The sequence below is a fragment of the Phacochoerus africanus genome, chromosome 3 (genome assembly GCF_016906955.1).
Source record: "Phacochoerus africanus isolate WHEZ1 chromosome 3, ROS_Pafr_v1, whole genome shotgun sequence".
Taxonomy (NCBI): Eukaryota; Metazoa; Chordata; class Mammalia; order Artiodactyla; family Suidae; genus Phacochoerus; species Phacochoerus africanus.
In genome coordinates this window covers 169,213,929-169,227,504 of record NC_062546.1, presented here as the reverse complement: position 1 = coordinate 169,227,504, position 13,576 = coordinate 169,213,929, and positions in this window count along the sequence as shown.

Genomic DNA, 13,576 nt, shown 5'->3' with positions numbered 1-13,576 from the left:
TGCGTTCCACGTACATGTCACTGAAACTTGGTGACTTGGGGGCGAGTGAACAGATTGACTCATATGTCTGAAAAGGCTTATTTCTTTTTTTTTTTTTTAATAATTTTTTTTAATTTTCCCACTGTACAGCAAGGGGGTCAGGTTACCCTTACATGTATACATTACCATTACATTTTTCCCCCCACCCTTTCTTCTGTTGCAACATGAGTATCTAGACAAAGTTCTCAATGCTATTCAGCAGGATCTCCTTGTAAATCTATTCTAAGTTGTGTCTGATAAGAAGCCCAAGCTCCCGATCCCTCCCACTCCCTCCCCCTCCCATCAGGCAGCCACAAGTCTCTTCTCCAAGTCCATGATTTTCTTGAAAAGGCTTATTTCTGACTCACATGTTTGCAGTTTACAGGACTGGATGGGACTCTGTTTTCTGACCTCTGGGCCACTCAACATCTTATCTTCTTTTCGGATTATGAGGTTAGGACCCTGGCTGCTGCTGTAGCTGGAAGCCTGGAGTTTCCACACCTCATAGGAACACATGCTCCAGGGTGTTTTAAATGTAATCCTTATGCCTGCCTCGCTTTTGTAACTTGGTTCAACAAATTTTCTATGTGCCAGGCAGGCTGTTAAGAGGCTGTGGTTGTCCTGTAGCTGTTTGGGGATCCATCCTCTGCAAGCCGGCAGCCCCAGAGGGCTGGAGCATTGGTTCCAGGGCTGGAAAATCTCCTCATGGGAGTTTATCAGTAATCAACTCAGCCGGGCTCACTCAAGGTCATGCTCAGGAGGGGACAGGGATTAAAAGACACACCAATAAGCAATCTTGCTGAACTCAAGGTGGTAACTGAAAAAGAGCTGGGCTTCTCAGAGTCTAGCGTTTGAAAGGTAAGCAAGCAGGCAGGCTCTCCACCAGCACTGTTTCCAGTGCCTTTCCTTGCTCAGATCTGGGTGAGAGGAGCCTGCCAGCCCAACCCTGACTTCTCCCTGGAGTTGGGGTCAGCATTGATTTCAGATGTAGAGAGAGACCCAGCCCCTCCCAGCGCATTTCTCTCTTTACTCCAGGATGAGCAAGAGATCATTTCCTCTGTCCCGAGGCTGCCCTAGAAAGTTCTCTTATTCAAGACGAGGAAGCTGCTTGGACTGACACCCTGGATTGCATGCCTTTTTTACACTGACCTCTCTCCTCACACTCATGGGGTTTGCTGGGGCTTCGGTTTCTGGAAAACTGGTCTGTTTCTCTTGCCACAGTCCTTGCGGTCCCATTTGATGTGTCTGAACCATACTCCATGGCCAGCTGCAAGGAGAGGGCAGGACTTAGGAGGCTGCTACCATGAGGTAGACTGGAAATTGTGGGCAATGCCAGAAGACAAACAGACCAGCCCTTTTAGAGGGCTGTGTGGCCAGGGAGCTCCCCAGTGGAGGGGGAAGGGAGATTCTGGAAATATTGGGTGGCCAGAGGTGCAGGAGGGTGGTGCAGGAGAAAGCCAAGAAAGGGCAGCATGCCTCAGTGTCCTGTCCCATGGGGGCTCAGGTTGGATCAGGAAGGAGATTCCCACAGAAGTGGCAGCATGTGGTTTGTTGGCATTGGGGTAGGGGAGGAAAAATGCTGTCATTGTCATTTCTGTAGCTAGGTTCCTCCAAGACCATTGCATTTTAGTTATCCCACATTATTGGGGCATTCTGGTTACAGAAGGAGCCAGGGCTCACATGTTTAGTGAACATTTACTGGGCAACATGTGCTCAGCCCTGAACACACATGCTCACCTTGTCCTATGGGCTGACTAGAACTGCCGACATCTCTGAGATTCAGAAGGGTTCAGTGGCCACATCCACAAGGACCGCCAGTGGCCACCCAGGAAGTGAGCCAGAAGCAGACCAAAGCCCCAAGTCCTCCTATGGCCCCACGTGGGCCCACAGACAACCAAGCCCTTACTAATTTGGCCTTCATTTTGAAAATCTTAGATTTGTTATTCTGAGAATTTATTATGTCTCAGAAATTTGATTGTGCCTGCCTCGCTTCCTCATTAACTTTCCCGTCATAGCACCCAAAGTCCCGTGGTAGGTCTCCATGGGGGAGGGAGGTATCACACACGTGTTTCTACAGCCACCCAGTGTTTGAGATTCTCCCCTTGGAGAGATGCCTGTGTCTTAGGGAGATGGGTAATAGGGTGTGCTTTGAAAAATAGTTGGAATTTCACTCTCCCACTTTCTCTCAACTATCAGGTGCCCTCACAAAAGAAGGCCAGCTTCCCTGGCTCTTTACCCTTGCCCTCCCCTCAAAAATCTTCTAGCTTTTATTCATTCAATCTACAACTATTTATTATGCCTTTATAAGTGATGATAATATATGTCAGAAGCACTTAAATTGTGTCTTTCTTTTGAGACATTGTTTTATTTCTCTGAATTTTTACTAGGAAACAGTCATAGATTTGTCTATAAAGACATTTAATAGCTAGCAATGCAAAAGATTTAAAAAGTCAAAGAAAAAACATATCAATAAAATAGAATACTATACAACAAATGGTAATATTAAATGAAAATGACATCTTGCCCATAATAGTAGATGAGTATATGGGTTTATGAGCATTACTATGTATATATAATTTGATAAATATTATTTTTAAGAACAGTTTAGGGAGTTCCCATCGTGGTTCAGCAGAAATGAATCTTACTAGTAACTATGAGGACGCAGGTTCGATCCCTGGCCTCATTCAGAGGGTTAAGGATCCGGTGTTGTCATGAGCTGTGGTGTAGGTTGCAGATGCAGCTTGGATCTGGCGTTGTGGTAGCTATGGTGTAGATTGGTGGCTACAGCTCTAATTTGACCCCTAGCCTGGGAACATCCATATGCCTCGGGTGTGGCCCTAAAAAGACAAAAAAAAAAAAAAAGGAGAATTGGTATTTTGAGAGAAAAATATATTTTTGCTGCCCTGTCTTCTCTCTTCTAGAAGGGGGAGGAAAAATAAGACTTAAGAGAGAGAAGATGTGCATGTACCAATATGAAACATTTGATGGGAAAAAATGGAATGACTACATTAGCAATGTGTTAAAACCTGTCTCTTAAGGAGTTACCTCAGATACTCCTCAAGTGTAAAAGAAGATGCAACTAGGTTTTGACCTTTGAAAAGTCTTACTATTGTATGACTAGCACTTGCCTGCATCTTTTTTTGTTTTGTTTTGTTTTTCAGGGCTGCACTTGTGGCATATGGAGGTTCCCAGGCTAGGGGTTGAATCGGAGCTGTAGCTGCTGGCCTACACCACAGCCACAGCAATGTGGGATCCAAGCCACATCTGTGACATACAACACAGCTCAAGGCAACGTCAGATCCTTAACACACCAAGTGAGACCAGGGATAGAACCTGCGTCCTCATGGATGTTAGTCAGATTCGTTTCCACTGAGCCATGACGGGAACTTCAAAATCTTTTTTTTTTTTCCTCCATCTTTTTAGGGCTGAACTTGTAGCACATGGAAGTTCCCAGGCTAGGGGTGGGATTGGAGCTGTAGCTGCTGGCCTGCACCACAGCCAGAGCAACTCGGGATTTGAGCTGCTTCTGTGACCTATGTCACAGCTCATGACAACGCTGGATCCTTAACCCACTGAGCAAGGCCAGGGATCGAACCCGAAACCACATGGTTCCTAGTCAGATTCGTTAACCACTGGACCACAACGGGAACTCTGGCATCATTTTTAATATCCTTACATCCCTCTCCTTCTTGAGAATCTACCTTTGCATACAAGACCACAGAGGAGACCACCTCATGGGGTTGCGCACTGTTGCCCAATATCGGTGTGTTCACTACACTTGCCCTTTTGCCTCTTAGCAATGACTGTGGTATTGCTGGAATAGTGTATCCCATTTGCACTTATTATTTTACAAAAATGAGAGGAAATGTATCCATGGAAATGTTGATACTAATGATAAGAGCACGACTCTCTAATAGAAGTGAGATAAAGATAGATATTTTAAATTAAAATCTATAATCCCATTTGGAAATTGATTGGATAAGCCATCTGACTCTATATTCATAGGTAATGTAAAAGACTAAAACTAAATAATATGTACAAACAATGTAATTAGGCAAGAAAGAAAATTAATGATATGAGAATTGGAAAGGAGGCTAAAACTGTATCTGCTGACAATATGATTATCACTCTAGAAAACATGAAAGAATCAATGGAAAAACTATTAAAACAAGAAAGGAATTTCATCAAGTCACAAATTATAAAAACCAGCATTCATAAAATCTATAACCTTTATATATACAAATGGTATCTACTTAGAGGGTACAATGAGAAAGAAGATTCCATTTTATAATCGCAAAATAAAATGAAATGAAAGCAACTATAAACCTAGATAACATGAAATGTCCAAAGCACATTTGAGGAAATCTATAAAATATTCCTTAGAAACTGAAATATAGGTATTAAAAAATAGCAAAATGTATCATATTCTTGAATAGGAAGACTCAACATCATGAAGATGTAATTTTTTCATTTGATTTAAATGGAATGCACTGCATGTAAAAAATGTTAATATTATGAGTTTTTTTGGTTTTTTTTTCCCATACAGTTGGGACCAGTTGACTGTGATGTACATTTAGAACAAGAAAAAAGAATTGCCAGAAAAACCTTCAGAAAGAAAAGCAATGAGAGGAAAGAGCTATCTCTACCAATAATTGTATAACATTGCAATAGATTGTATTGCCTCTGTGCTTAAAACTGTGTAATACTGGTTCATGAGTAGATAGGTACATCAATGAACAGATAGAAAATAAAATAACAGACTCAAATACATATGGAAATTTAGTATGTGGTAAAGGCAACATCTAAAATCAGTGAAGAAAAGATGGAATTCTTAATAAGAGGTGTTGTGACAACTAAATAGCTATATTTTAAAAAAAGTAAAATTGGATCTGTTCCTCACACTAAAGCTAGCATAAATAACAAATGGATCAGAAATTTGTCTAAATGATAAAACCATTAAATTACTAGATGAAGCATGCACAAATTTCTTTATAACTTGGAAATGGAGAAACATTTTTCTAAGTATGACTCAAAAACAAATTCCAGAAATGAAAAAGTCAATAAGTTTGATTCTATATGAATAAAAAGCAAAAATACTTTGCATGACACAATAAAATCATTAATAAAAAATATATCACAAGCCAAGTCAATGACAAATAACAAAATTTTAAATATTTTAATTTATATCACAAAGTGGTGGATATCTACTACCTAAAAACTAAGAAAAAATGTCAGTAGCCCTATAGAAAATTGTAGATAATACAGTTTTATCTATTATAGATAATTCACAAAAAAAGAAATGTTAGTTACCCTTAAACATGGGGAAAGATGCTCAGTTTCATTCATAATATGAAAGATACAAATTAAAAGTATCATTTATCCTTTATAATATTGGCAATAATCCAAAACATTGACAAAATATTCTGTAATGAGTTTGTGGATGACAAGGAAAGTATTTACTCTTTGAACTAGCAGTCCCACTTCTCGAAAGTTATATTGAAAATAGTCACAAAAATATGAAACATTGTGGGTATGGTTGCCAAGAGGGAAACGTGGGGAGAAGGGATAAATTGGGAGTGTGCAATTGACATATACATACTACTACAGTTTTCTTTTTTTGAAAGATCTTACATAAGATTGGAATTATCCTTTGAATATTTGATAAAATTTCAAGTGATATTGATAACATCACAATTTGATAAAAGTCCAATTGCTTGGCATATTTTTGTGAGTGACTTTTTAAAAATTTTTTATTTTATTTCTTTATTTTAGGGCTATACACATGGCATATGGAGGTTCTCAGGCTAGGGGTTTAATCAGACTATAGCCACTAGCCTACACCACAGCCACAGCAACATGGGATCTGAGCCACATCTGCAACCTATACCACAGCTCGTGGCAACGCCAGATCCTTAACGCACTGAGCAAGGCCAGGGATCAAACCTGTGTCCTCATGGATACTAGTCATGTTCATTTCTGCTGAGCCACAATGGGAACTCCTTGTGAGTGGCTTTTTAAGAAAAATAATAACCAAAGTGTGTGTATGTTTTTGTGTGTGTACTAAAAATACCGTTAAAACACTATTACAATGAATAAATTCTACTTCACAAGATGTTATTTTACTGGCCAAATAGAAGTCTTTTCACAAATGGATACTCTCCAAGTAAGCAAGATATTTCTTGAATATAACTCTAAAGTAACTGTCACACTGTGTAATAGATTAAATGCATTATTAAAAATAACTGCTAATATTATATTCTTTTCCTATAACATGTCAAGTAAAAAAGTGAATTTGTATTCAACAATAACAATAAAAAAAAACACTATTGGCATTAGACAAAGACTAAAAACAACTCAAATGTCTCAAAAGAGGAAACTATTTTAAAAAATGGCACATGCAAACAATAAGTACTATGAAGTTATAAAAAGTCATAAGGGGAATTCTCATTGCGGCTCAGCAGGTTAAGAACATTACATAGTGTCCCTGAGGATGCAGGTTGGATCCCTGGCCTTGCTCGGGGGTTAAGGATCCAGAGTTGCCACAAGCTGTGGCGTAGGTCACAAATGTGGCTCAGAATTGGCATTGTATGGCTGTGGCATATACCAGCAGCTTCAGTTCCAATTCGACCCCTTCTGGGAACTTCCATATGCTGCAGGTGTGGCCCTAAAATAAAAATTAGAGAATTAAAAAAAAAAGTTGTAAGGGAGGTCTCTGCATATAGGGATGGAATTATCTCCAGATATTTATTAAGACAAAACGATACTTTGGACAACCTAGGAGAGATAGATAGTGTGAAAGCTAGACTCCCCTGAATGAAACTTGTTTTACAGTTTTGATATTGGAAGCATACAAATGTTTACATAATTAAAAAGCAAAATTAAATCAAAATGATAGAAGGCATTCTGAAATATAAAAACAAAAGAACCTAGACATAGCTCTAGCTGATGGCACAATTACATAGAGAAGAATTATTTACAGATTTTAAAATCCAGTATTTTGGTGGTACATGGATATATCACAGAGGGCTATATCCTATGGTCAAAAACTACTGAAAACTAATAATCTTATTTTTAGTAATAGTGTTTTATGGTTATTTTTATTTTTATTTATTTATCTTGCTTTTTGGGGCAACACCTGTGGGATATGGAAGTTCCCAGGCTAGGGGTCAAATCGGAGTTACAGCTGCCAGCCTACACCACAGCCACAGAGCTGAGTCTGCAACCTACACCACAGCTGATGGTAACACTGGATTCTTCACCCATTGAATGAGGCCAGGGATCAAACCCGCATCCTCATGGATACTAGTTGGATTCATTTCTGCTGTGCCACAATGGGAACTCCCTTAATGGTTATTTTTAAACACACACACACTTGGTTATTTTTTTTTAAAGGCTCTCACAAAAATGTCCCATACAATTTGACTGATAAATTTTATCAAATATTCAAAGGATAATTCCAATCTTACATGATATCTTTCAAAAAGGAAAATAAAATTAGAAAATAATATTTTCTCCTTTTTTGCTAGACAGAATGATTCCCCCCCATCAAAGATATTCATATCATAATCCTTGGACCATGTTAATAATTTTCAGATATAGTTAAATTAAATGTCTTAGATAGGGAGATTTTCCCGGATTATGTGGGTAAATCAAATGCAGTCATATGTCCTTATAGGTGATGAAAGAAAGTAGAAAAGTCAGAGTGAGAGAAGTTATGATGACAGGGCAGAGTTCAGACTGATGTGATTGCTGGCTGGAAGGGCAACCATGAGTCAAGAATACAGGTAGCCTCTTAGAAGATGGAAAAGACAATAAAACAGATTCTCTCCTAGAGCCTCTGGAGTGATTGTGGCCCTACTGACACCTTAATCTTGGCCCAGTGAAACTCATTTTGGATTTTTCACTTCTAGAACTGTAAGACTATAAATTTGTGTTGTTTTAAGTCATTGTGTTTGTAGTAAATTGTTAAGCAGCAATAAGAAACTAACACAACCCCTGTATCTTTTAAAAGATTAGCATGATCTTGATACTAAAATCCAAGAGAGAATGAGAAAGAAAAGGTATAGGCTGATCACATTATTGAATATACGTATAAACATCCTAAACAAAACCTTGGCAAAACAAATCTAGCAAGTATTAAAAAAAATCATTATCATGTTGAGTTTATCCTTGGTTTATGAAGACTTTTTATTATTAGAAAAGTTATTAAAGTAATTCACCACCATAACAAATTGAAGAAAAGCCACGAGATAATCTTGATAACTGAAAAAATGCATTCAATAAAATTTAAAACTCACTTATGATTAAAAGCTAAAAACTCTCAGTCCATGATAAAGTAATTAGCAACAAATTAGCTCTTTCATTACAAACTAGGTGAAATTAATTACAGTTTTCAGATATTGGGCAAAAGTAACAGTCCCTAAAAGAAGAGAAGGAAATGAGCTCTCAACCACCTGGTATCTTCCTGGAGATAATTTGAAGACTCTGGCATAGGAACAGCAAACTCAGATGGCACAGCAATCTTGCTGAATCAAGGAGGTAGAGACTTGAACTCAGTGTCCTGAAGCAGCACCGCTTATAAAGCTTGCAGGTGGGTTAAAAGATGAAAGTAGTAAAATCATCTATATTTGCAGTAAGCAGTTAAGGGCTACACAAAACAAACATATGTAAAATATAATGCCAAAAAGAGTAAACATGAAGGGGAGGAGTAAAAATGCAGAATTGTTAAAATGTGTTTGAACTTAAGAGATCAGCAACTTAAAATAGTCATATATATAGCTATATATGAGCCTCATGGTAACCAAAAAACAAAAATCTATAATAGACACACACACAAAAAGAGAAAGGAATCCAAACATAAAACTAAAGACAGTCCTCAAATAACAAGGGAGGCGAGCAAAAGAAGAAAGGGACAAAAAAGAACTACAAAACAACACAAAACAATGAGACGGCAAAATATTTACCTACCAATAATTACTTTAAATGTAAATAGACTAAATGCTTCAATCAAAAGATATTCAGTTGCTGAATGAATACAAAAGTAAAACCCATATATATGCTGCCTACAAGAGACTCATTTCAGATCTAAAGACACACAGACAGTAGGTGAGGGAATGAAAAAAGATTCATTGCTAATGGAAATAAAAAAGAAAACTGAAGTAGCAATTTTTATCAGACAAATAAGACTTTAAAATGAATAGTGTAATGAAAGACAGAAGAACATTACATAATGATAAAAGGATCAATCTGACAAGAAGATTTAACAATTGTAAACATATATGCACCCAACATAGGAGCACCTAAATACATAAAGCGAATATTAAAAGACATAAAGGAAGAAATTGACAGTAACACAATAAGAGTAGGACAATTTAACATCCCATTTACATCAATGGACAGATCATCTAGACAGAAGACCAAAATAACACATTAGACCAGATGGACTTAATCAATATCTACAGAACATTCCATCCCAAAGCAGCAGAATACACATTCTTCTTGAGTACACTCTCCAGGATAGATCACATGCTAGGCTATGAAACAAGTTGGTAAATTTAAGAAAATTAAAATCATATCAAATATCTTTGAGATCAGATGCTTCACAGTGCTATGGGACTACAAATCAACTATAAGAAAAAAAAAACCTGTGAAAAACAAATATGTGATGGCTAAACAATATGCTACTTAACAAACAATGGGTTACTTCAAAGAGGAAATCAAAAATTACCTGAAGACAAATGAAAACAAAAAACACAATGATCCAAAATCTGTGGGATGCAGGAAAAAAAAAATTATAAGAGGAAAGTTTACAGTGATCCAAGTCTACCTCAGGAAAGAAGAAAAATCTCAAATAGACAACCTACACTTAAGAGACCAGAAAAAGAAGAACAAGCAAAACCCAAAGTGGAAGGAAAGAAATCATAAAGATCAGAGCAGAAATAAATGAAATAGACTGAAAAACAATGGAAAAGATCAATGAAACTAAGAGCTGACTCTTTGAAAAGAGAAAATTGATAAACCTTTGGCCAAACTAATCAAGAAAAAAGAAAGAGGGGAGTTCTCATTGTGGCACAGAGAAAATGAATCTGAGTAGTAACCATGAGGTTGTGGGTTCAGTCCCTGGCCTCGCTCAGTGGGTTAAGGATCCAGTGTTGCTGTGAGCTGTGGTGTAGGTTGAAGACATGGCTCAGATCATGTGTTGCTGTGGCTGTGGTGTAGGCTGGTGGCTGTAGCTCCAATTCAACCCCTAGCCTGGGAACCTCCATATGCCACAGGTGCAGCCCCGAAAGAAAGAAAGAAAGAAAGAAAGAAAGAAAGAAAGAAAGAAAGAAAGATAGAAAGAAAGCCCAAATAAATAAAATCAGAAGTGAAAATGAAGAAGTTACAACTGACACCACAGAAATACAAAGAATCCTAAAAGTACACTATGAACAATTTCATGCCAAGGAGAGTTAACACCTGTCCTTATCAAACTATTCCAAAACATGGCAGAGGAGGAACGTTTTCATGCTTATTCTAAAGGCCAGTGTCACTCTGATACCAAAATCAGAAAAAGATATCACACAAAAAAGTTAAGTATAGGCCAAAATCACTGATGAACATAGATGCAAAAATCTTCATTAAATTAATACCAAACCGATTTCAACAATATGTTAAAAGGATCATACACCATGATCAGGTGGATTTAAACTACTAGAACTCATAAGTGAATTTGGTAAAGTTGCATAATACACAATTAATATATAGAAATCTGTGTTTCTATACACTGACTATCAGAAAGAGAAACTAGAAGACAATCTCATTCATAGTCACATCAAGAAGAATAAATACCTGGGAATACATCTAGCTAAGGAGATAAAAGACCTGAACTCAGAAAACTATAAGACACTGATGGAACAAATTAAAGATGACACAAAGAGATGAAAAGATACACTGTGCTTACAGATTGGAAGAATTTATATTGTTAAAATGATTATACTAACCAAGGCAATTTACAGACTCAATACAATTCCTATCAAAATGCCTATGGCATTTTTCACAGAACTAGAACTAAAAATTTGTATGAAAATACAAAAGACCCTAAAGAGGCAAATAAATCTTAAGAAAGAAAAACAAAACAGGAGGTGTTACCCTTCCTAATTTCAAACTACCCTACAAAGCTATAGTCATCAAAACAGTATAGTACTGACACAAAAACACTCGGAGATCAATGGAACAGTAAAGAGTGCCCAGAAATGAACCCATACTTATATGAGCAATTAATATCCAACAAAGGAGGCAAGAATATACAATGGGGAAAGAGTGCCTCTTCAATAAATTATGTGGGGAAAACTGGACAGTTACATGTAAAAGAATTAAGTTGGACTACTTTCTTACACCATATGCAAAAATAAACTCAATGTGAGACCTGAAATTATAAAACTTCTAGAAGAAAACATAAAAAGTACACTCTTTGACGTCAGTCTTAATGAAATTTTTTGGACATGCCTTCTCAGGCAAGGGAAGCAAAAGCAAAAATAAACAAAAGAGACTACATCAAATCAGAAGTTTTGCAGAGCTAAGGAAACTATTAATAAAACTGAAAGGCCCACGTACTGAATGAAAAGACATTTGCAAATGATATATCTGACAAGGGGTTAATAGCCGAAATATACAAAAAACTCATGCAATTCAACATAAAAAAAAGAACAAACAACCCAATTAAAAAAATGGGCAGAGGATCTGAATAGACATTTTTTCAAAGACATACACATGGTCAACTGGCACATGGAAAATCCTCAACATCCCTAATCATCAGAGAAATGCAAATCAAAATCACAATGAACTATCACCTCACACCTGTGAGACTGGCTATTACCAAAAAGACAACAAATAACAAGTGTTGCCAAAGGTGTGGAGAAAAGGAAATCCTTCTTTACTGATTGTAAATTGATGCAGCCACATGGAAAAGTATGTGGAGATTACTCAAAATTTAAAAAATAGAACTACCATATGATGCAGCCATTCCACTTCTGGATATTTATCCAAAGAAAATGAAAATACCAATTCAAAAAATATGTACCCCTTTATTTATTGCAACATTATTTACAATAGCCAAGATATGGAAGCAACCTATCCATTATTGATGGGAAGAACCCATCAATAAATGAATGGATAAAGAAGATGTGATATATACATTATACACACACACAATGGAATATTACTCATAAAAAAGAATGAAAATCTTTACATTTGTGACAATGTACATGGTTCTCAAGGAATGCTAATGAAATAACTTAGAGAGAAAGAAAAATAGTGTATAATTTCACTTATATATGGAATCTTCAAACAAACAAACATAACCAAACATAACAGAGTCATAGATACAGCTGTTGCTAGAAGGAAGGGAGGTGGGTAGAGGAGAGAAATAGGTGAGGGAGATCAAGAAGTTTAAAGTAAATGAGCCAGGCATCTATCCGGACAAAACTCTACTTAAAAGAGACACATGCACCCGCATGTTCATTGCAGCACTATTCACAATAGCCAGGACATGGAAATGTCCATCACAGATGATTGGATTCGGAAGATGTGGTATATATACACAATGGAATACTACTCAGCCATAAAAAGAATGACATAATGCCATTTGCAGCAACATGGACGGAACTAGGGAATCTCATACTGAGTGAAATGAGCCAGAAAGACAAAGACAAATACCATATGATATCACTTATAACTGGAATCTAATATCCAGCACAAATGAACATCTCCTCAGAAAAGAAAATCATGGACTTGGAGAAGAGACTTGTGGCTGCCTGATGGGAAGGGGAGGGAGTGGGAGGGATCGGGAGCTTGGGCTTATCAGACACAACTTAGAATAGATTTACAAGGAGATCCTGCTGAATAGCATTGAGAACTTTGTCTAGATACTCATGTTGCAACAGAAGAAAGGGTGGGGGAAAAATGTAATTGTAATGTATACATGTAAGGATAACTTGATCCCCTTGATGTACAGTGGGAAAATAAACAAAACAAAACAAAACAAAAAAACAAACAAAAAATAAAGTAAATGAGCCACAAGTTTGAATTATACAGAGTGGGGAATATAATCAATAATTATGTAATATCTTTGTATGGTGGTAGGTGACAACTAGACATTATGGTGATCATTTTGAAATGTATAGAAATATCTAATCACCATGTTATGTACTAGGAACCAACATAGTCTTATAGGTCAATTGTATTTTAAAAACAAAACAAAGCAAACAAGCAAAACTTAGAAAAAGAGATCAGATGTGTGGCTATCAGAGGCAGAGGGTGGAGGGAGGTAGAATTAGAAAGATATAAACTTCCAGTTATAAGATAAATAAATACTAGGGATATAATGGACGATATGATAAAGATAATTAACACTGCTATACTTTATAAATGAAAGTTGTTGAGAGAGAAAATCCTGAATTCTCATCACAAGGAAAAAAATATTTAAAATCTACTTATTTAATCTTGAATCTATATGAGATGATGTTCACTAAACCTATAGTGGTAATAATTTCATGATGTGTATAAATCAAATCATTAT